Genomic DNA, 22,104 nt, shown 5'->3' on the forward strand with positions numbered 1-22,104 from the left:
AAGAAACGCCGGTCCCCCAAAAAGCGTTGCGTATAGCGAAGACGTGTAACATGAAAGTTTTTGTCCAGCAAAAAGGAAATGATATATTTTTTTTTTAATCACAAAGTTTTGAAATATGAAAAGAGTCGAAAATCTAGTGAAAAAAGAAATATGTACCGATCAATACTTTGCGTCTATTTGCCAGGGCGACTTATGCCAGGCAAAAAAAAAAAAAAAAAGTGGGAATATCAATGAATGGGGAAGGCGGCAGGAAGACGAATGGTTATAGAAAACAGTGTGTGAACTCCATACATAAGCCTCCCACGTGTGTGATTTGTACATATGAAATAGACGTCTGTCCTATAGTACTACCACGACCATCCAGTTCTTTGATGCCACTGGCCCGAAAAGGCGGGCTGCGAGCCCGACAAACTTTCTTTCAATTTGTGGGAGATGAGATTTGCCAATTTTTCTCGTTTTCTCCTCCCGTATTTTTTTTTTCTTTCTTATTTTTCTTTGATTGTAAGCTTGGAACGAGAAGACGAGGGCTCGTAAGGAAAAACACAAGAGGCATGCACAGGGAATGTGGGCAGCAGAAGCAATTTGGAAGAATATGAATCTATAAGAATAGCAGCTCGGGGAGCATAAAAAAACAGGCAACGAACGAAACGGATGATAGCGAGCTCGGCTGAATGGATGGCGGAGTTGATTGCACTCCGATAAATACGAATGCAACAAAAACAAAAGATAAAAACAAAAGGCGAAAAAGAGAAACAAAACAAACACGTAGTACAAAGGCTAACCCTAGATAGAACCAAAATGATGAAAACGAGGCCGGACGATACAGAAGCGCACACACAGAAAGAGAAAGGAAACGCCGTTTGCCATATAAATGTACGCATAGAAATATACTGCCAAAAGAGTGGTATAATTCGTATCAGCTACGCACATAACCGGAAGCCGGCCATCCTCCTTTGATCTATGTAGCGACATGGCACCAAGCCGAGATCATGTTGTGCGCTGTATGTGCAATCGACTATTACACGTTACACCATATAGCATTCCTATACGCGTTTTGTAAGACAACACAGAAAGGGAAAAAAAAAAACGCAAACAATTGTGTTGCACGTTTTCGTTTCAGTTGGAACACACACAAAAAAGAAACGATTCGATATATAGTAATACACATTTTTTTTTTAAACATTCTTTTCGTTTTTGCGTGTGTGTAAAGATATCGTTTCGTTTTTTTTTTTTTTTTTTACATCAGTACATGGTATGTCACTTGGATTTTGCCTTTGAAATTTACTGTTTTTAGTTGAGTCAGTTGAGTTCTTTGCAACACAAACGGTTCCCGGCCGTCTTTTTTTTTTTGTTCACTTCGCCTCTTTCGTTCCAACAGGCCCGCCGGGGTATTGTTGAATTATGCATGTGCGGATAGCATTACAATTATTGAATCGCAATGGTATGTACAGACTCCCTATTTATTGTAGATGTACGTTAAATAATAATCTTTCCTTTTTTTTTTGTAAATATGAAAACGCCGGCAGCATATGCAGTAAGCCTACGTGTTAGCAGTAGAAGAATGGATGCACGATCTTTGGGCGATAACAAGGTTCTCTACAACTACATCCATCAAAAGTAACTTGTTTCTACTACCCTTAAAGACTGGCGACATGTGATGAAATAAATCCCGGCTTTTAAAAGCATGTCCTAGTTGAGCTTTTGCCACAATAAAAGAGAAAACAAAAAAATCTGAAAGAATGCTTTTCTTTTTTCAAGATATTTTTCAGTTTTTGTTTTGTTTGGTCCTTTAAGAGAACAAAATCAATATGGAAAGATATAAAACGAAGAATTACGAGCTGCTGTTGGGCTTGGAGTCTGAACGAATGACAAGCAGACGGTTTGCAATCAAAAGCCATTCTACCACTCGCGCCTGTTTATCCTGCATCTTTTTTCCGACTGGCAAAAAACTAAGAACAAAACTAAAACAAAAGAACAAAAAAAAAAAAAAAAAAAAAACGTAGTTCTTTTTTCATTTCTTAGCAAATGTTTGCCTCTAGTACTTGCGTGATCGATAAAACTCTTCGTCTCTTTTTTTTTTATGGTTGTAAACTTAGACGAAAATCCTTTCGCTTCAACCAGAGTTTCTGGTCTCTGCCAGATTTTTTTATGCTTTCTCCCCTAGAGCACAGAGAAGCAAATAAATAAACCAGCGACAACGGCAAACGTACTCTTCTTATTAGCGTATTATTTTTTCCTTTTTGGATCGCGTCTTTTGGATCATCGATTGATTCGGAAAGGACGCAAAAATAAATAATAAATTACGTGACCACACGGATAACTTGATTTTGTTAGCCAAAACTCGGTAAACTCGAATAGACGGGAATAGAACAATTTTGCCCATAGGACGAGCGGAAGAAAAAATTCCCTCTACGGGGTCACTATGGACTTCGGACTGGTATAAGTTAAACATCCGGAGGCAGCAGAGAGTCGCATCTTATTGACTATTTACGCTCGTAAGTGGATAAGAATTGCTCGGCTAAACTTTTAGAGTAGCGATGGCGAAGAACTATCGGACAACAACTAGCAACATGTACACTCGAAATGCGTGTCCTACATGTATGATAACGGTTGCAACATATTTCAATTTTTTTTCTCAAGTGGCTATTATGTTGTGCACACAGATGACTGCGTGAGATCCGAAGTGAAGCCCATCGTACCTGCTTCGACGAGGCTCTTCGAGACGGACGACCCATATCGGAAAAAGGGAAGGAAAAAAAAAGAGGATAAAAATTGGGTTCCATCGGTAAGTCAAAATACAATTAGTGTCGGATGAAATGAAGAGAGCTCAGCGAGGCGTGTACAGTTACCCGGCTTTCCCTATATTGACTAAGGTTCTCTTCTTTTAGGGCGCAAGTTATATGCCTTTGCTATCGCACAAATAATTGAACGAGAATCGATTGGAATGAGGTTGGCCTGTCATCTTTGATGAATGTGGTGTGCGTGCATAACCACTCTGTCATTGGAAATCCTCCTTTAAATAATGGAAGGCATTCTGGAAATGCGGTTGCCCCCCCCCCTCCCCCGTCACAACAAAAAATCGAAAGGGCGGATGAGCCGGCTGCTTGAAGGAATCATTAGCGACGTATGTGACTGGATAATTTGGGAAACATTTTTTCGAACGCAATTGGCTTTGCACGTATAGTCTCCATTAATTTCTTTTCTTTTCCCTCGCTTAATTCATTACAACATGGTACGTAGGCAGAATTAGAAATGCTGGCGAACTTCTTGGAACAAGCTCAAAGGTTTTGCTATCGTTGCTACGGGCGATATCCGAGTTGTCGCCTAGGCATTAAAATTTAACGCCATTCCGTCTTGTTTTTGTGCGCTGTTTTCGATGTTTGAACGAAATACGAGGGCCATTTGTGTTATTCTTTCAATTACCAAGCCTTGGCGGCCGGGGAAACTTGGCTATGGTAAAACTGTAAACAGTAGGATGGCCACTAAGATCCATTTTTACGTACATGTTTACGATGGAAAAAAAAAAAAATAGAAACCACACAAGTCTAAATGTTAAGAAAGAAAAAGGGACCAGTCGAACACTTTGACGGCAATATTTTTTTTTAAAGCTTCATGGTGACTTGAAGACCCATCCCGTCAATTGCTAATTGAGAGCTTCAGCAATGTCCTGTCCACATTTTTTTTTCAAATTTCGTCGCAGACAACACACATTCCGTGACTGACGGGTTCGCCTCATGTCATTAGTGGCGTCCAAGGATGGAATGCATTGTCCTGACTTTTTAAACAAAACACAAGTAAAAGAGACGGAATTCAAAAGGAGAGCATAATTGGCTTTCACTGTGTATAAACGCAGTGCCATTCAACGCTTGTTTTATTCAATCGACCATGATGAAGTCTAACAACGCATCACATGATTTTCAAATGCGACACAGACCGAAACGAAAAACAAAGCATAATTAGGCCATTTTAGACGGAAGAGACCTTGTTTTAACAAACAGACCGAGTGCTGCATTGAGTTTTCTCGCATGTTCCTGTTCGCGGTGGGAACCCGAGTCTTCAAAACGCATCTGGAGAAACGAGAAATAAATGGTAATAGCGTCACGATGGAAAAACGGTGCCACTGAACTCGGTTGTTCAAATAACGTTGGTCTTATTGCGCACCATTTTCTCCCCCTACTAGTTCCCGATGCGACTATTACTTCCCTTTTGTTGCCTGCGAATTAAGAGGTGAAAAAAAAGGAGCGTGTTGGTTCAATTCGCTACTGCGATGAACAGAAAAGCTACAGAATTCCTGTTTGCGTTCCTTTTCACAGTGAGCAGCGAATTGATCAAACACTTTTTTTTAGTTGTTCGCACTCTCTTCATTGTTGTTCACCTTATCTATTTCCCCTCGTCTATAGCGTTTTCTCTTCATTTTCAAACAATACGTCGTCCATTCTTTCGTTTGCTCCTGTTGTGTGCAGCAGGACTGAGCAAATACAAAAAGAAGTGCATGTGCTTGCTCTGATTTCCAGCTGTCACAAAAGAGCGGCCTCCGTACTCCCCCCTTATATTCCAACAGCTGTTACTTGTTCAAGCGACGGCCAAGAGTCTTCGGCCTCACCACGACGCCTAATCCTGTAAACTGACTGGCTGGCAGGTGATGAGGAAAACAAAGTGTAGATACGATCCTGAGAAGAAATGCTACTTCGCCAGCAAGCGACGTCACCATAGCCCATCGATTAGCCATGTAATCCTCGCACGAGCGCACAAGATTACAACAGCAAACTTGTGTTTCATTTTTGTTTTGTTTTTCTCGTTCTTTTCTTGGACCAAAGTCTCCTTGAGCTAGTCAATTTTCCGAGTCAACGATGATGGGACTTCAACAGTACAGCGAATCCATAAACTTAAAGGGGGGAAGAAAAACTATTAAAAACAAAAGAAAAAAAAAAAAAGAAGAAACAAAAACTGCCATTAGTGTATGGATCGATATCACCACGACGGCCTTTCCCATATTGTATGATACGCCGTTGAAAGAATTCACGTCAATGATCAACAGACACACGGCGTCCATATAACCGTCCGCATTAGACGTCCGGAGGCAAGGAATAAATAGCACCCGGTGTTTTCATTGGCCTTAAAAAATCGTGCGTGTAACGGATGCTTCTATCCTATACCATGATGGAAGGACAAAAAATAAATAAATAAATAAAAAAAAGTTGTAGAGAGCTCGAAACGGAGTTCAGCTCGTAGACTGATTTTCACAGCGGGTATCGTAATCACCCGCATTTTGTTACCAACTGGAGAAAGGGGATAGATTGCTTCGGCATTGCTTTCTTGACAAAAGAAGGTTTTACATGTTCGTTAAATGGTTAACGACTTGCTCACAAGTAGCGTATCTGTTGATATCCAGAGGCGCAATTGTGGCTGAATAGACTAACTGCTCATTCCATTATGAAGGATGAGAGATGTAAATGGATGTGTTTTATTGCAATGCCTCTTTAACGAGCAAAACGTAAGAGAAGACATATGAACATCAGATCCGACAGAGAGCGAGAAGAGATTGCTAACGAGCTATGGTTAAAACAAAAAATGAAATTCGTGTAAGACAACAAAAACAGAACACGAGAGATCCCATTCCAGTTGACCAATCAATCAACGCCACACTTGAAAATGAATCGCGGTCTGTTAATCCGATTGTTGTCGTTTCTTGTCTCCTTGTGCTGCGCCGTCGCTTCGAGATCGAATAGAAAACAGAAGAGATAACAAGAAGAAGACGAATGCCAAACAGCCACGTGTCTTACCAACAGATCAGGACCAAAAGCAATTAGTCGACTGATTCGATTTCAACAGATAGCCGCTAGTCTCCTGCTGGGTCGCAACCTCGCACGTAATGGTCTATCAATCTGTGCGTTACTCTCTTACCACGGCCAAAGCGAAATCGGAGCATTATCCACTATTGTATCAGCGTAGTGGTAAAAGTAGCAAAAGGGATTTGTTCGATGCTTCTCTTTCTCTTTTATATTACGTTTCCTCTTACCTATAAACTTCGGGGTTCCTTTAATGGGGTAGCAAAGGGAACAACATCCTCGCAAGCAGTGCCTATCTGATTTCAGCTGATTTCATCGATAGTCTGGATTAGGATTAGCGAAAATGCATTTATACCACAAGCGGTGCATGTGGTGCTTTGACTTGAAAGAGAGGGATGCAAGAACTGGCGGTGAAAAGCAAAAGATTTCGGTTACGGTAATTGCCAACTAAAAGAAGACGTGCACCTACTTGAGTACACTTATTACACACACATCAAGACGTGATTTTTCCACAACATACACACGTACAGACAGGATGAAAAAGATTGGCTCTTGATTATTAGGGAGCGGAGGAGGGTGGAGGGGGGCTTTCCCAATTTGCAACAGCGGGGAGGAGAGAATGGTTCCTTGTGTGTACACAGCGTCAGCGTGAGTGGGTCCTCAATCTCCGACGTAACAACCCTTTGTGCCCGTGTAATAAACAAACGTGTATCCGCCACTATCGCAGGGCTGTACGAAAAGCTTTATTGGCCGCCGAATTATTGTTATCGACGCTCTCCTATTTCGGGAGCGATAGAACTCCAGCACGGATTCATTGCCTGATATGGCAAGTGTGTCGCAAACGCAACCGGATAATCTCTTGGGTCGAACTAATGGTCTAGTTTGTTAGCCGTCATGTTAGCAGTTAGCTATGTAAGCGTATCACCATCGATCCGAAGACCTCGTCCTTCCTAACAATTTGTGTCCTTTTTTTTTCTCCCCTTTTTCTTTTCCCTTTTTTTTTTTTTTTTCTTTACTTCGAACTTAACGCAGCTGTCGATTGGTCGCTTCTTCTTTGCTTTCACATGTCGACCCGTCAATCCCAGCGTCCTAGTTTCTCCGTTGCTCGTGCTCGAGGGCGTCCATTTCCGCGTAATGCCAGTTGCCGACCGCGAGGAAACCCGATAGCAACTATATCGGCCGCTAGCAGCATTAAAAAAAAAGGAGTTTTGACAAAAGAAACGGAAAAGAAGAAGAAACTGGCCGTTGCCTTGGAAACAAGAAAGCCAGATGAAGAAGATCGGGATTCACAGCGTCTGTTGAAATGATCGCGTTCTTCGTCGTTACTAGGATACTAAAACTATGGCTCGCTCGGCATAGTCTGTATCTACGTCGCATTTTATGTGCTTTACTTCACTGCGGACACGACCAGAATAAGCAAAAAAGAAAAATATAAAAGGGATCACGACTAAGAAAATAAAATTAAAACAAAAAAAATCAAGCGGGGGAGGATGAAGAAGACGGTACGAAAAAAAAAAAGAAGAAGAACGACCCATTAAATCAGCACGGTGCAGTGGCTTAACCATCTGAAGACGAAGCTTCACATCGACGTCTTGGAAATGAGTCCTTCGTCCCCTAAGAACCGTTCTCATTTTTAACATTTTATCTTCGCAATGTTCCTTCTCTCCATGTCGTTCATCACGAAGCTGCACGCACTTCGTCAATGCCCGAGCAATTCTCAACAGATTGGCAAGCACCAGCGAGCATACGATTTTTGATCTCAAAAATTCGATCCCATTGCAAAGGGAACGACGATGAATCAAGCCAATCAAAGACTCGTTATCATCAGCGGTCACATGCACGGCGCACTAATAGTGAGTCGAGGGTTCCATCGTCAGAGATGTGTCCTCGCACAGCTGTTGATCCGTTCCGACGGTTGTTTTATCCGCTTTGTCAGTATTGAGGAAGAGGAAGATGGGAAGCAGTCATTCTAATTACGGTGCCACGTCAATCGGGTCCTGTCACGCTGCAACAACCCAAAACAAAAGGGAAGGCAAGACACAGTATCTGACGCCACCGGCGACAATAGATTCGACGTTAATTGGTCATCGGACAGAACGCAGAGTGTACTTCGGAGAGCTTCGCGCTTCGAGAATCGCTAGAAACCCGGGGGGGAAGAAAGCGAGAATTGAAACACGTCACTAAACATCGATGCTTTGTAAAAATAGGTGCTGTAACGTACATGACATTCAAGGTAGTAGCCTACAGTGTACAGCTGACAACGTCCAAACGATTGTTTAGGACCAACAGAACGCCGACACAAATGGTCCTTCGAGTGCTAACAAATGCGCGTGTAAAGCTCTTATTTTTGTGGTAGAAGAAAAAGAAAGGCGGAAGGAGGGAGAAAAGAGGAAAGGTCTTCTACTACAATGTCACGTGGCAATGCGAGTGATGCCCATGAGAAGGATAGGGTGGAAAAACGAAGAGGATCTTGGAAGGTTTGGGGAGAAAACAAAATGAGATACGCAGAAGACAAAACATAGACGAGGGAAACCAACAAAAAAAGAAAAAACGAAAAGAATTCCAACTATATACGTATGTATAAATATAATTTATGATTCCGCTCAGGCAACTGTAGCAGATCAATGCTGCACCGACAAAATATTCCGCATCGATCGTCGAAGTGAAAAAGCAAAAGGAAAACAAATTCCACGCGAATTTACGAGGGCGAGGGTATCGACAGATAAAAACAAGAAAAAATAAACATAAAAAGAAAAGAGTTGCCAATATATGTTTCCTCACATGCATCTGCGTATACTTTCTATTCCTTGATATATGTTGGCCGTAAATGAGGTGGAAACACGAGCTGGCGGCCGATCGAGCCGGCAGAGCTTGAGCCCTACGTGTATATCTAGCGACAACCCGAGACATCCATCACCCCACTACAGTGCGAATATATGTTATATTATTACGCGTACAGTTTGTATACGGTATTCGTTATGAGGCGTTACACGAGCTCTGCTTGCATCAATGAAGTGAAACGTGAGTCTTTCGATCGCCGTCCACGCCAGTCGCTGGTGAAAAGAAGACGAAAAACAACAACATAATGAAGGAAAAGGACAACAGGAAGGAAGACAGAAATAAAGGAAACTGTCTTCCTGGCTTGAAAGCATGACGATCACGATAGGAGATGACATCTTATCAGTATACAAAAAAGAAAAAAAAATGAATACACCGGATTTTTTGTGCGTACGGCGGTTACCTCTATCCACAATAACGCGTGACATTTTCAAGTCCCCAAGAAAAAGAAAATGGCTGATACAAGGCGTCAACAGGGGTAGTCAAATTATCATAGCTTTGATTTTTTGTTTTGTTTGTTTAGTTGTCATGCATTTTCTTTTGTGCCTATCTGTGTGTGTGTACTGTGGATCGTTTCCAAAGGATGTCGAGCCAATGGCCAAGCGCCAAATCGAACTGGCATGCAGCAGTGCAAAAATATTTTGAACAGTTTCGAGTGCAGCGAGCGATTCCGACGAATTCCAGCGCTTAAGAGAGACGTCTGCGAAATGACCATGGTCATCTGTTCACGTAGCCGAAATTTTCGAATTCGAACCCTAACCGCGCGTGTACGTTTGAGGCCCAGATTTTTTGTGAAACTGGTTTTCTTTTAAAAAACTAAACCCGCCAAAAGTTTATTGATTTTTACATTTGTACGGGGAAACGTCATGTAAACCGATAAGTCCTAGCTAGATCTAATTAGCGTATCGCGACTGCTGAACCCAAATTTTAAACGTGAACGTTTACTTTGTTGATGAGAGGAAATTGATTCCGTCATTACCTTTCCAAACATCCGATATCGTTCTCCCTTTATCCATCCATGCATTCACGCTGTCTCAAACATGGATGGCAAACTCTGTTTGCTGTTCGCTGTGTGTATATACAGTGCTATTTCAGCTTGTTTCGGGCTTGGTCACACAGCGAGTAATATTCTGCATGGTTGCTCCTGGGAGCCCAGGAAGCGGAAAGACGAGAAGAAAACGCCAGTCGTAAGAGACCGTTGCATCGCTCATCTCCTCCTGAAGAATTTTCTACTGCCAGCCCAGCAATTGATCAGTGCACATCAGAAAGAGCTTTCTGCCAGCCTGCAATGCCACGAACGAAAACGAGCAAGAAGATGGGCCTTTATTTAACGTGCTCTTAAATCAACGGCCGTCTGTGGCTCGGGTTGGCTTCTAGTTCTTTTTTTTTTCCTTTACCGCAAGCGCGGGAACTTCAAGTTCCCGCATCGGTTCATGCGAATGTCGTCCCGATTCTCCTCCCAAGTCCTACGTCGTTAAATAACAACAAACAGCAACAACACAAAAGATGAAAGAGGGATCATTCCCGCTCGTCTGACCGTGACTGCATCACGTACTGCACATTGAACACACCCAAAAGTTAAAAAAAAAAAGAAAAAAGGCAGGCGGATCTTACTGTATGTATCCACATCCGACTGTTGCTACCCCAAATCGTGTGCGAGTTTTTCGTGGTGAACTGTCGGTTGCCTCGCGTTGGCTGGAAGCACATCAAAAAGCGTCGCATGGGTTGGGGCAGATGTATCGTCAAAAGAGGGGGCCCGGCAAAAAGGATTGATTCCCATAAAGCAACTGCTTCCGGGCCCATTATCACGCGTCATTTAACACGACAGTAGGGAAGAAACGCGAGGTGTTTAAGCTGCCCCAGGGCCGAGCAAAATGCGGAAGCGCAATACACACAACACTCGAAAAGAACAAAAGAAAAAAATGCGGGGCGCGGAATTCAATTCATGTAAATGACGTAGAAGCATAGTTAACCGGAGAGATAGACAACGAGTTTTCTATGGGTAGTAGAAAGTTTGGTTATTTATTCGTATTTCCATATTTTATAGATTAAATTTCGGCTTTTTTGCGTATTCATCTTTTTTATTGCCTAGCGCGAAGCGGCAATTCCAGGAATTTTTTTCAGTCTTACAACTGCATACAGTAGCCAACTAATGCATCCATCAACTTGCGTCGTAGCCATGCCTCGAAAACAGTCAAGGTAAAAAAAAAAAAAAACGTAAGAAGATATGGAAGTAGTTTTGTATGCAAAGAAAAAAAAACGAGCCGGAATAATACAGGGAGCTCTCTGATTTCTTCTGTCATGAAAATGAATTAAAAATGAAGCGCGCCATAATAGGAAGCGAGTTTGTTGAGGAGAGAAAAACGGACACACGGTTGAATCGAACATATAGAAGAAAGGTCCACGCGCATTTTCTTTTCCTTTTTTTTTTTCCAAAGAGAGCCATCTGCATCAAGGGGCCATTGGAATAAATAAAAGGAGGGGGGGAATAAAAAGAAAAGTTGACTTGAAATCGCATTACGGCCTCGACGTTTTTCTTTCGCTTATTTACATTTGCCGCTTGACAACTTTTTTCGTCTTCGCGGGACCGGCCAACTTTAGGAGGGTCATCCATAAACGGCGTGGCCCTACGGGATGCAGAGCCATCTCCAAACAGAACCGTCAGCAGCCAAACTGCTTTCTCGAACACAGAAGAAGAAACTCCATTATACGAAAAGAAAAGAGTTCTCATTTCGAACCGTGAAATAAGCGCATCCCAAACGGCGGAGCGACACCTACACGCTTAAACGGAATAACGCGGGAGCAGACGATGAGTTTAAACGAAACAATCAGCATAGAGTTTCCAACAGCATAAGCAAAGAGTGGAACAGTTCGTCCTCCTTGCCACGCTGCAATCAATAGGTGGTTGATTGAATCACTTTTTTTGATGTCACTGCGTGTCTTATCTCGTTAAGGTTTCAAAAGAAGGGTCACGGCAACTGTGTGCATACTCGATCGAAGCACGCGAGACAAACTTGTAGGAAAAAAAAAGGTAAGAGTTGGCAGAGCACGGATACGCCGTGAGACCGTGACAGACGATGTTAGCGATGTCATTGTTTGGGGAAACGAAGCGCGAAGTACGATCGAAACTTTTAGAAAGCACTCGAAATTGGTATTAGCAATTTCGGCTAAATAAAAACGAAAAGCAAACAAAACCCCACCAAAATAAAGGGAGATGAATTAAAAGAAAATCCTACCTTGTGTAGAAATGCAGAGGATTTGATGCTCCAGCTCGACGTTAGCCATCACGAACCTAGACGTAAAAGAAAAACAGATAAAAAAGAAACATTAATGAAAGATTATCAATGGTATGTTCTCAATTCAGATTAGAATAGATCCTCTACATTTTGCTAATCTCCCGACATAAAAAAAATGCGTGAGCTTTTTTGTGGGGGAAGGGGGGGAGAAGGAGGCAAAAGCATAAGAATGCAAAAGAACGCTCGTCTTTTTTTGCGTCTAGAAGGATGGGCACACGTAGACAGAAGCAGGGGATAAAGAAATCTTTACGTGCCGCTGCTGCTTTCGATGCATATCGGTTTTTCTTTTTTTTCGCCACTTCTCTGCAACCGGAATTTCAGTCAAGATGAAAATGTAAAATGAAATAAGGCCAGACCTCCGCAGGAATGTGCAGAACCCGCATACAAATTAGAGTCCGTCATCGCCAATACTTGAGCCTCCACTACAATGGTATTCTCACTACAACTCGCTAGGCATAGCCCAATTTTTGGCGCTAAATTCAAATTTAAAGAAGATTTTAAAAAGATATGGTTTAGCCTTTCTTTGTGGCGTACATTGGAGAGCAAAATTGGCACAGGCTATTGCGTAGCCTTGGCACTTCAAGAGATCGCGCTTCTTTGACGTGCGCCCAGCGGGAGTCGGCTCCTTGACGACCTCAAGGAATCTCAGCGAAGTAGGGCAGGAGGATCAGTTGGGAAAAGTGACAGAGTGGTACAAACGAAGCGACAAGCACACAAGGAAACGTAAGTCTCGCACCAAGGAAAAATTCTTAGAAAATAACGAGTCAAGTCATGAACGCATAAACACATACGCAAAATCTATGCTAAAAAAAAAAAAAACTAACAGAAGAAAAACAAATAAAAATTTGTGTATGTCAGACGCGACGTGCATCAGTGATCTCGGTTAATTTGTTCACGAATTGTATAACCTAGTACAGGAGGACTCTTCCTTGTCCGTTGCTCGGGTTACGGCATGAACCGGGCAAAGACAATCGCAGCACGTTTCTCTACCGATTCGATAGGCAAGCGAAGAGAGGTACGCCAAAATGTTAAAAGGGTGTCCGTGTCAAGGCGTCAAACTACGTGTTGGATGGATGTTAAGGCCATGATCGAACTGAAGACGACAGGAGCCAAGATTCAGCAAAAGTTCTCGCCCTTGCTCTCGCAATTACGCTGGTGCACGTTTAATGGAACCAATTAGCGTGACAAGAGCAAGGCGATTAGACGCAACAACAAAAATTTACAATTTTTCATTTCGCTTATCAAAATCGGAGAGTTTCTCACATTTTAAGTTTCTTATTCTTTCAATTTATGCGAGATTGTGGAATAGTCGGGGGAGATTGGACGGAACTTGCCATAATATATGCACCGGCTTTGCCGATGTTCATAGACGCGGCAGTGAAAAAGTGAATCATAAACGAGCAGAATTGTCAACCCGCCGAATTGGACATTGATTTATGGGAATCTTGTTGCCGGACAAGCCGGACGGCGGCCGAATCGATCGCTTCGAAAGAAAAAGAGGACCTCAAAAAAGGACTTTGGGGTGACAATCTCCTGAATACCAAATAGATATCGATCGATGTCGGTCATCATCATTCAGCTGTCCGTTGAAGGTCAGTGCCTCATGGTATAGTCAGGGCGGCCAACCGGGCCCACGACATTGGCGTCAGACAAAGCAGCTTTCCGTGCTTTAATTATGTAGACACAACTTGTTCCGTTGCGACGCATGACAGGCAAGTAGGCGGAAATCGTCTCATTTCTTGTGGCTATCAAACCAATGCTTTTTGACGTCACAATCAAAGAGAGATCGGAAAAAGTAGGGCGACGGGAACAGCTTTACGTAACAAAGAAGACATCGAACGTCGACATTGCGGTAACGCAATTGGCAATGGAGAATAAGCTTTTTCTGTCCCGGGTTCACTCGGTTTGACATCGACTGAGGGCGGACGTCAGCGATAAACACCAAGGAAACGAACGCGTCTAGATCCGATCTCTTCTCGACGCGTGTGCTCTTCACTGATAACGATACTTTCATCAAAAACAGCTCTTCGATCGTCGCGTCTTGTCATCCGCGGCCGATCCTTATCGAAAGCGCACGTTCAGATCTAGAAAAATGAATGGTTATGTAACCAACGAACATCCGTCCGATGCTCCGGACAGGAATCGATGTGATGCTGTTGGCGAGTCAAACAGGCAAAAACGTGTGCAGCTGCAGACTATCATTATACGTCCAGGGACAAAAAAAAGAAAGACTTTTCTCTCGTGTCACGTTGGTCAACGCTAAACCAGACAAAACAAAAGGCGAATAAAGCATGGAATAAGGAATAAATGGAAAGCATCACGAAGCTACCACGCACACGGATTGGGTCCCATAGCAACAATCGAGCGAGAATAATTCCTAGTCGAATGACGTCTGGCCCCGAAGTGTCCGTGGCATCGTCCCAACACGTGCCATAGACTGTCTGTGTCCGCCCCATTGGCTTTACACCTAAACGCGTTTTTATTCCAAGAGAAAATGAAAATAATATGCCTCCATAACGCACACGCTTTTCGGCAGACAGAACATATAGTGAATAAGCGAATGAGGGAATAAAAGACGTTTCATTTGATGAATATGGTTCAAACAGTTTGCAGAACGAGCGTGTTTGATGTAGTGTGTAACCTTGATCTGCAACTGGCTAAAAAGACGGTTGTGAATAAGAAAAAAAAATTTCTATTTTACAACAGAGGAAAAAAAAAATGGGTGTTTCAACAGAAAGGAAGCCGTAACGACTTAATGTCCATTCTCGTTTGCATAGGCTATTTAACTCGACTGCAATCCATCATAGACTCGACTGACTTGGTAATCTTGATTGGAATTAAAACTTGGTCGCGTGCATACTTTTCCCAGTTGCCTAACAAAGAAAACGATGCACGAAGAAGAAAAGAAGCTGATTTTTCAGGTGATTGATGGCGAGAAATAAGAAAACGGTGTCCGATATGTGATGCCATAAATCAGCGAGGCTTCCCTTTAGACATATTACCATTAGCCGAATTACCCCGAAAATTCATCAGCTAAAGTGAGAAGGAAATCCCATTGAACATAAAAAGTTAAGAAGTTTAGCAACACCAGAAAAATTAAGATTAAATTCGTTTTTTTTTTTTCTTAAATGTCTCTCTGCACTTCGCTGTATAACAAATATGGAAGATCCGTCCCGGAAAGTGGAAAATTGTCAATAAAAAAATACGGTGACAGGATTGGATCGTTTCTGATTACAAGAGAAATGATAGAAATGGGCGGGTGTGAACTCGGTTGCATCGCTAAACATTGCCGATTGGTCTCTGCCTACGAAATATTTGATAATAGACAATATTTTTCGTTTTGCCACTTCTGAACTTTCGGCATCTGTCATTGGAGGGAGCAGAGCCCCATGATTGAATACGCCGATGCAAATAGCGATTTCCCCTCTAATTGAGTTAACTAAGACGACCGGGGTGGCTGGGATGAAGAGTGGAATGAAGAGGGAGGGGACGCGTTAGTGCAGCCATAATGTAGGCGATTACCGCGGCAGCCATTCGACTTTGATTTCTAATCGGATTGAATCAGCGTGTAAAACTGACGGGCTCATGTGGGCTGGTATCTCCCCTACAGACAGAGAGAGAGAGAGAGATAGAGAGATGGTAAAGTGCACCAAAAGTAACCAAAAGCTATCATGACTCCATTCGACATTGATGTCCCTGGTCTTCAGCCATGAGTTCATGGCTTAGGGAGGGTTGTGAAACGTAGATCAATGCCGCTGACTCACTTCTACAATCGTTATCTTTATGTTGGGCTGTCTTTATTCTTTTTCTGCTTTTTTTATATATATATTTTTTTATAAAACGTCCCTCCATTTCTCTCTGTACATGTAATAAGCAAGAAAAGGGAGAATCGATATCGTCGTGATAAGAATTGCTTGAATCTAACAAAGCGTTTCCAGCCAGAGCAAACGGTAAGCTTTCGTCATTGCCTTCGTTGCTGCTTGCCGATGAATTATGTTGCTACGTCTCAGATGCAGGCGTCTGACAGTGACACTTCATCCTATTTGCTATACGCTTCATAACTGCTTCACTTTTGCCTCATTCAATATCATCAGCTTCCTTTAAATTTTCCGTATTGCACCACCCAAAACTTATAATTAGTTTTTGTCTTTTTCTGATACGTATTACATTGCAATAAGAAAACGCACATTTCAGATATTAAAGACAAAAAAGAAAGAAGGATGCATAACGGTTTTCGGTCGAACTAGATTGTTAGGTATAGCATACAAAGAAAAAGCCAATATCTTGCGCAGGAGCCTAACAGGATCAAATTTCGTTGTTAATGATCCTCCGAGCAATTATTTGATGACAGACCAGAAGACAGTATATGTCAGTAGACGAACATGGTGTAGACTCGAAAAAGTCAAAGGCCAAGGTTGAAACAAAAAAGAATCGTCGATATTGAGACATGCTGTACCAAGAAATATTACACCATGCAACAACTAGTGCCTAACGCATATAGAAGCAAATGTGCGCTCATAACTAAAAAAAAAAAATAGATAAAAGAATTGCGTTCTTTAAAGTTAGGAGCATCTGAATAAATTCAAACTGGATGAAAGTGAGCGTAGAACTCAATATTCAGACAAATGATTCCCCTCTAGTGTGTCATCCAACGGGAGCACAAAAAAAATGGAAGAAGATTAAATGAGTAGAATATTTCTATAGAAAACGAAAGTCGACATCCGGATAAAGAATCAAACGACGAAAGTAAGAAAAAAAAGGCAGGGAAAAAAAAAAGTAAGCGATGAAAATGTAATAATTTATTACGGCGACAGATAAGAAATGGCCCGAGCGTGAGAATTGGGCAGCTGCCATCAAAACCTTACGCAGACAAAAAAAAAAGTATACTTGCATCGCTGCTGGCATTGGACGAAGAAGGAAATATGACTGCAGATAAATTAATGCGAAAACGAGCGGAAACTGAGAGTGTTTATATTCAAGTGACAAACGTTAGAAAGTGGTAGGGATAATGTCTGCAAGACACTTGACAGCATTGTTCATTATCTCCCATGTCAACCTATCAGAACGTGTAAATGCTGCCGGTAGGAAGTAACTTGAAAACGATAATAATTATTCTAAAGCGAACTTGTTGATTGTCTGGCGTCAGTTACTGCAGATCCCGATGAAAGGAGAGACATAGGTGTAGCCTTTCACCATCGCGAATGAAAAACGGGCACGCGCAAGCCCCGGAAACGAAGCCAATTGTCACCGTCCTCAATCCGCGAAATCTTGGATAAAATCTATGGCATTCAAAAGTTTCCGGATTTCAATCATTTTTATTGGAAGTAGAAGCGCCATTGATTCTATTACAAGGGAGAATTCGATTAAAAGTTGGACGGAACCATTTGATATTTCGCAACAGTGTCGTAAAATGCTTGTGTAGGCAGCGCAGCCAACACATCCATCAAGACCTCGCCATTATATCGTAAGTTTATTGTCATAAAACGTCCAGCGAAAGCGCAGCGAACTGACAAGACTTTCTGCACTTGCTGGACAATGTGACTCCTTCTAACGATCGATACTTTCTGGCTTCGTAGGAAGAAAAATGTAATTAAAATTACTCTTCGTTTTTACTTTTTTTGCCTCTAAAAACGAATGAAAGAAACCGTGTTTTTCAACGATGTCTAATGGAACTTGGAGACTGGCTTTTCCATCATTAAAAGTTTTCTTCATTGAAATGCCGAGTATCGAAGCTGTCAATCTAATGACAGGCGCATTCTGTATTTTAATGCCCATCACAGCCTCACCGATTGCCAGCGTATGCCATTAAAAGTGAGCTCATACTACTTCAGATCATGTGTAAGATATCCATGCAGAATGTCATGAAAATTCGAATGGAAGCAACAACTAGAAAAAGGGGGGGGGGGGGAGATTTTGCTTGAAAAGAAAAGTTACCAACCAAAGAATATGAGTTGGGATCCAACATTCAATCAATACCAATCTTTGAATGTACTGCGGTTATTATCGATTTGTACAAATAGGGAGCAGTTTTTTTTTCTATTTCTCGTTCTTTCTTCTGCTATTGCGCGTTCAACGTTTCTGAAAATCTCGCTGTCTCTACCCGGAATTCTCTCTGTAAATTCCTGTTTTTGGTTCGTGGTCTATTGCACATTATATGGCTCATTCACGCGCCAATGATCGGTCGGTGGATGAGCAACTCAATCCAGACATTCTGTCGTCTTTTGTCTGCCTGCATACCACTCTCTAGTTTCATTTTAAAGGGTCATGGTGAACTAAGAAGCCTTTGATTATTGCGGCTAAGACACTTTTGCGGGAATGATCCAGCACGCAACCAGTCGAGACCTATGGCCCAAAAGACCGTCTCTGTTTCGTTCTTTTTGCAACTCGTCTTTCGCTCGCCTTCGTCTGTCTGATATCACTCGGCAATGGTCTGTATCACGTTTGTTTTTATGCTGTTCCCTCGATAGCTTAAAGTTTGGACATTATAGTCACTCTCGCCATTGTTCCATAATCATAAGACGCTGCTTAATTGCACGAGTCTGTTTCTTTCATCTGATACGACCCTCGTCAGTAGCCCGCAACGACGACGCCACTCGGAGGGCAGCGTACTGTATTTAATCTTAACAAACGACTGCATGTTTTGGATCACAAAAGCTGGTTCACCATCCAACAGCAATGTAAGACACAAATAAAACCAAAAACACAAGTGGGAGAAATATAAAAAAAAACACAAGTTTTCCAATGCTATCGGCACGCTTCAGTTCCTCCACTCTATAACTTGAAAAGCGGTTACTGTGTTTTCCCCAGTCCTATACCTCCGCCATTTGCCAAGTGCCAATGGAACAGACAACGATCGGAAAACTGAATTAAGTTTGTCTGTTAAAACACGTCTACTGCACGCGGTAGCGCCTACAAGCATCGTATAATGAGATGCGAATATGTCATTGACTCTAGAAGCAGAACAGCTTAATGAATAAGCCTTTTTCGTTCAACTGCACGACTGCCATTTTATTATATTTTAGTGCGTTAAATAGTAATCACACTAAACTTTCACGGTCGGATCCTCGCCCTCCCCCACAAATGAGAGAAACTTCTGTGTGTGTGTCGAATTTACAGTATACTTTTATGTACTTTATTTACGTGTATCTTTTAAATTTCGTGAGTGGTCGAACCCCTTTCGCATCGAGACGGCGACCGTGACCGTAACGGACTGGTACCAAACCGATTGAAATGGTAGGTGCTAGGCAAACAGAGTCACTTACGGATCTCTCTCACGGACGTCCTTTCTCCCTCGGTGGCTCGTTTTTTTTTCCTACATCGATGTCATGTTATAAATCTATGGACGCCACAGCGTACGAAGTCAACCCCTACATTTCGTGATTGCCACGATCGTGCTTTTACTTGACATCACTGTTGAAATGACTCTAGTTCGTTTTATGGTTTTATGGATTCAGACGTTCTCGAACTCTGCCGCGTGCACACGAATCGTGTTTCAAGCTTACTCAAATAGTTTCTTGCCTTTTCACTTGACTATTCCTATCGATTTGGAAAAAAATAGATAAATAAAAAAAGAAGCCTGGAATAAGATGAAAAATGATATAAAAGCAAAAACGTAACTGGTGTCAAATACGGAGGAAGAGTGGCAAAGCAAAACAAAACGAACGACTGTAAAACCATTGAAAAAACAGAAGGTTGCTATGGTAACAAAACTGGACGAATAGAACATGCAACTTACATAGCAGTTGGTCAACGCGATTTTGTGATATAAAAGTCAATGGGGGGAGAGTAAAAAAAAAAAAAAGAACTCGAATAGAAAAATTAGGTGCTATGCAAACACTCACGCCCACCGGATGGGATGTCAAAAATAGTAAAAAAAAAGAGCTCGAAAAATGGTGCAACAGAGATGGATTGATCCACTCATCCAACCCGGAATTTTTTTTGTGTGTGCGTTTTCCTTTCATACCATTCGCCCTCGTCTCAACGCAGAAAAGCGAAATTGAGAAGAGACGAAACAAAAAAGAGTATTTATACAATACAAAAGGACTTGTCGGCCATTGACGAGAGTATGCGGATCACGCGATGGTAGTAAACCAACATATAAATATAGATACGATATTCTGTAGTGTGTAGTGACTATATAGTACAGTATGTCGACGTATAAGAAAAAAATAAATAAATAGGACAGCGGAGATGAGTATTTATATAGATCCATATAAACAGTCTGGCAGTGTAAGCCAACAAGGGAGACGATGGGCGGACTCAAATAGAAACGGGATTAGCATTTTATGATGCAGCGTCTTCTCCCGCCGAGATTCACGCATTCGTAGGGCCATCCTCATTCCACCCCCCAGACAGAAAATGTTGGCTGGGTGGGTGTGCATTGATCTCACGCATGAATTGGATTGCCTGCGAGCGAGTGTTGCTGGGTAAATGGGAAAATAGGGGGGAACGATATAAAAATCAACAGAAACTGAGAAAAAAAAAATGAAGAACGGAAGCTTCCATCTTTTCCCTTTTGCCGATGTATAAAAAGCACATGGAACGTCTTGTCATAATAAGACGTCTATCGGTTGTTCCGTGCAATCTTTTTAGAGCTTGTAAGAAACAACGGCGAGTAGCTGGTTGTATCCGAAAAGGAAAAGAACCCCTTGCACGTCGAAACGGGACGTTTTTTTTTTTGTTTTTTTTTTAGCGGAAACATCGTTGATCAGGAAATTGACTCGAATGGAATAGCTCCGGGCTGAATCATTCACGATTGGCCCGCTCGCGGAAGCGAAGACGACGCCGGGCAATCACCTCCCTCCCTAGTGCTTTCTATCTGCCCATTTCCACCTCCATCCCTTTCACGTCCGCTTAACAGCATTTCCTCGACACACGATAGACGTTAAAGAGAGGGTAGACGATGATGAGCAAAGAGAATAGGGAAGCTAGTCTAAAGCGATTTGCTGCTATTTTCTTTTCTGTACGACGTGTTTCTCTCCTTATGACTTTGTTGGCAAACCTCGTCAACAACCAAGCCGTCATCTGACTTGTGTCATTACTAATACCTGGATACCAGAGCGGCCATCAGCGCTTTTCGACACACGGAAAATGACGCCCTTTCTTATTTTCATGCCTCTTTTACGTCGTCATCATTACTTGTAGTCCCTCGTCTCATACGATGCTCAAGTATTCCAGCATCCAAGCTCCGCAAACGTACACATGTGATGAAAGATTTTCACTCAAAACAGGAGACACACAAGTAGGGCGTCAAAGAGAGAGAGTACCAAGTATAAACCGAGGTGCCCGCCCAACGTTCCCAAGCCAAGAATTTCATTATTGCTGTGTGGCGCTAGGTCGTTTTCTCGGCATCTCCTCCCACTATTTTTCCATTATCAGTCAACGTCAGAGATCAAGGACTTCTATATCTAATCGGACTGCAATAACCTGCATAAAAAGATACAGCGACCGAACCGGCGCTAGTGTCAGCGTGTCCCCATTTTTGGGTGGCCCTAGAAAATTGGCTATAAGGCACACGTTGGGTATCTACTGCGTGTGCGTCGCCTAAGCAAACGGTAGGCTACAATAAAAGTTGCCAGCATATTCGATAAATCACTTGCCACGTTTTGCTTTGGGACCCTCCCGGTCAACGGAAATGTCCTGTCCAACTTTTTTTTAGAAAGGGAGATGACGTAGAATAAAGGCACAATTGAGATACTGAGTTTGCTAGCATTTCGAAAGCTCCTACTTGTATGTAAATACAAGTTTAGACTGTGTTATACAGAACTTTTAGTTTGTAAGGCGAATTTGTGAGTGTTTTCTATTAGGCGATGAAGAGGAAATATATTTCGAGCAGAGAGCGTTGGGGTAAGAGAAAACGGGCAAGCCACGTCAAATGAGGCGGAAAGATTTTCAAACTTTCCCAGATACGTCAGGAACGACCTCTTATTTGGTGAATTTCGTATGTTAATACGTGCTTGAAAACAGACGCTGATCGATTGCGAGAGAGGGTGGGAAGCGAGCAAATCCAAAGTCAAAAGCTGTACGTTGCATCGATGCAATGCAGTCACGTGTTAACAAGAAAAGCTATTGACGGTTTACGCCTTTTAACTAAACCAAGCAAAATTTCATATTCTCGTTCGACCCATTTGTCTTCTAACCGAAAATTGAAAGCGTCTCTAGAGAAAACATCCTGAAGCTGA

General features: G+C 42.2%; 1 protein-coding gene across 2 annotated transcripts in view; it reads right to left on the reverse strand.

Moving 5' to 3' along the window:
• LOC130699245 (uncharacterized) overlaps positions 1-11,947 on the reverse strand; it is a 49,413-nt gene extending 37,466 nt beyond the window's left edge. The window contains exon 1 of one of the 2 annotated variants that reach the window (XM_057521553.2): positions 11,864-11,947. The gene's annotated coding sequence lies outside the window, so the exon portion shown is untranslated. Of the gene's footprint in view, positions 1-4,568; positions 4,590-11,863 lie in introns of those variants that run through there. The other variant, XM_059496299.1, reaches the window with a different exon arrangement.
• Between the last annotated feature and the right edge of the window lie 10,157 nt (positions 11,948-22,104).

This window comes from Daphnia carinata, chromosome 7 (assembly GCF_022539665.2).
Source record: "Daphnia carinata strain CSIRO-1 chromosome 7, CSIRO_AGI_Dcar_HiC_V3, whole genome shotgun sequence".
NCBI lineage: Eukaryota > Metazoa > Arthropoda > Branchiopoda > Diplostraca > Daphniidae > Daphnia > Daphnia carinata.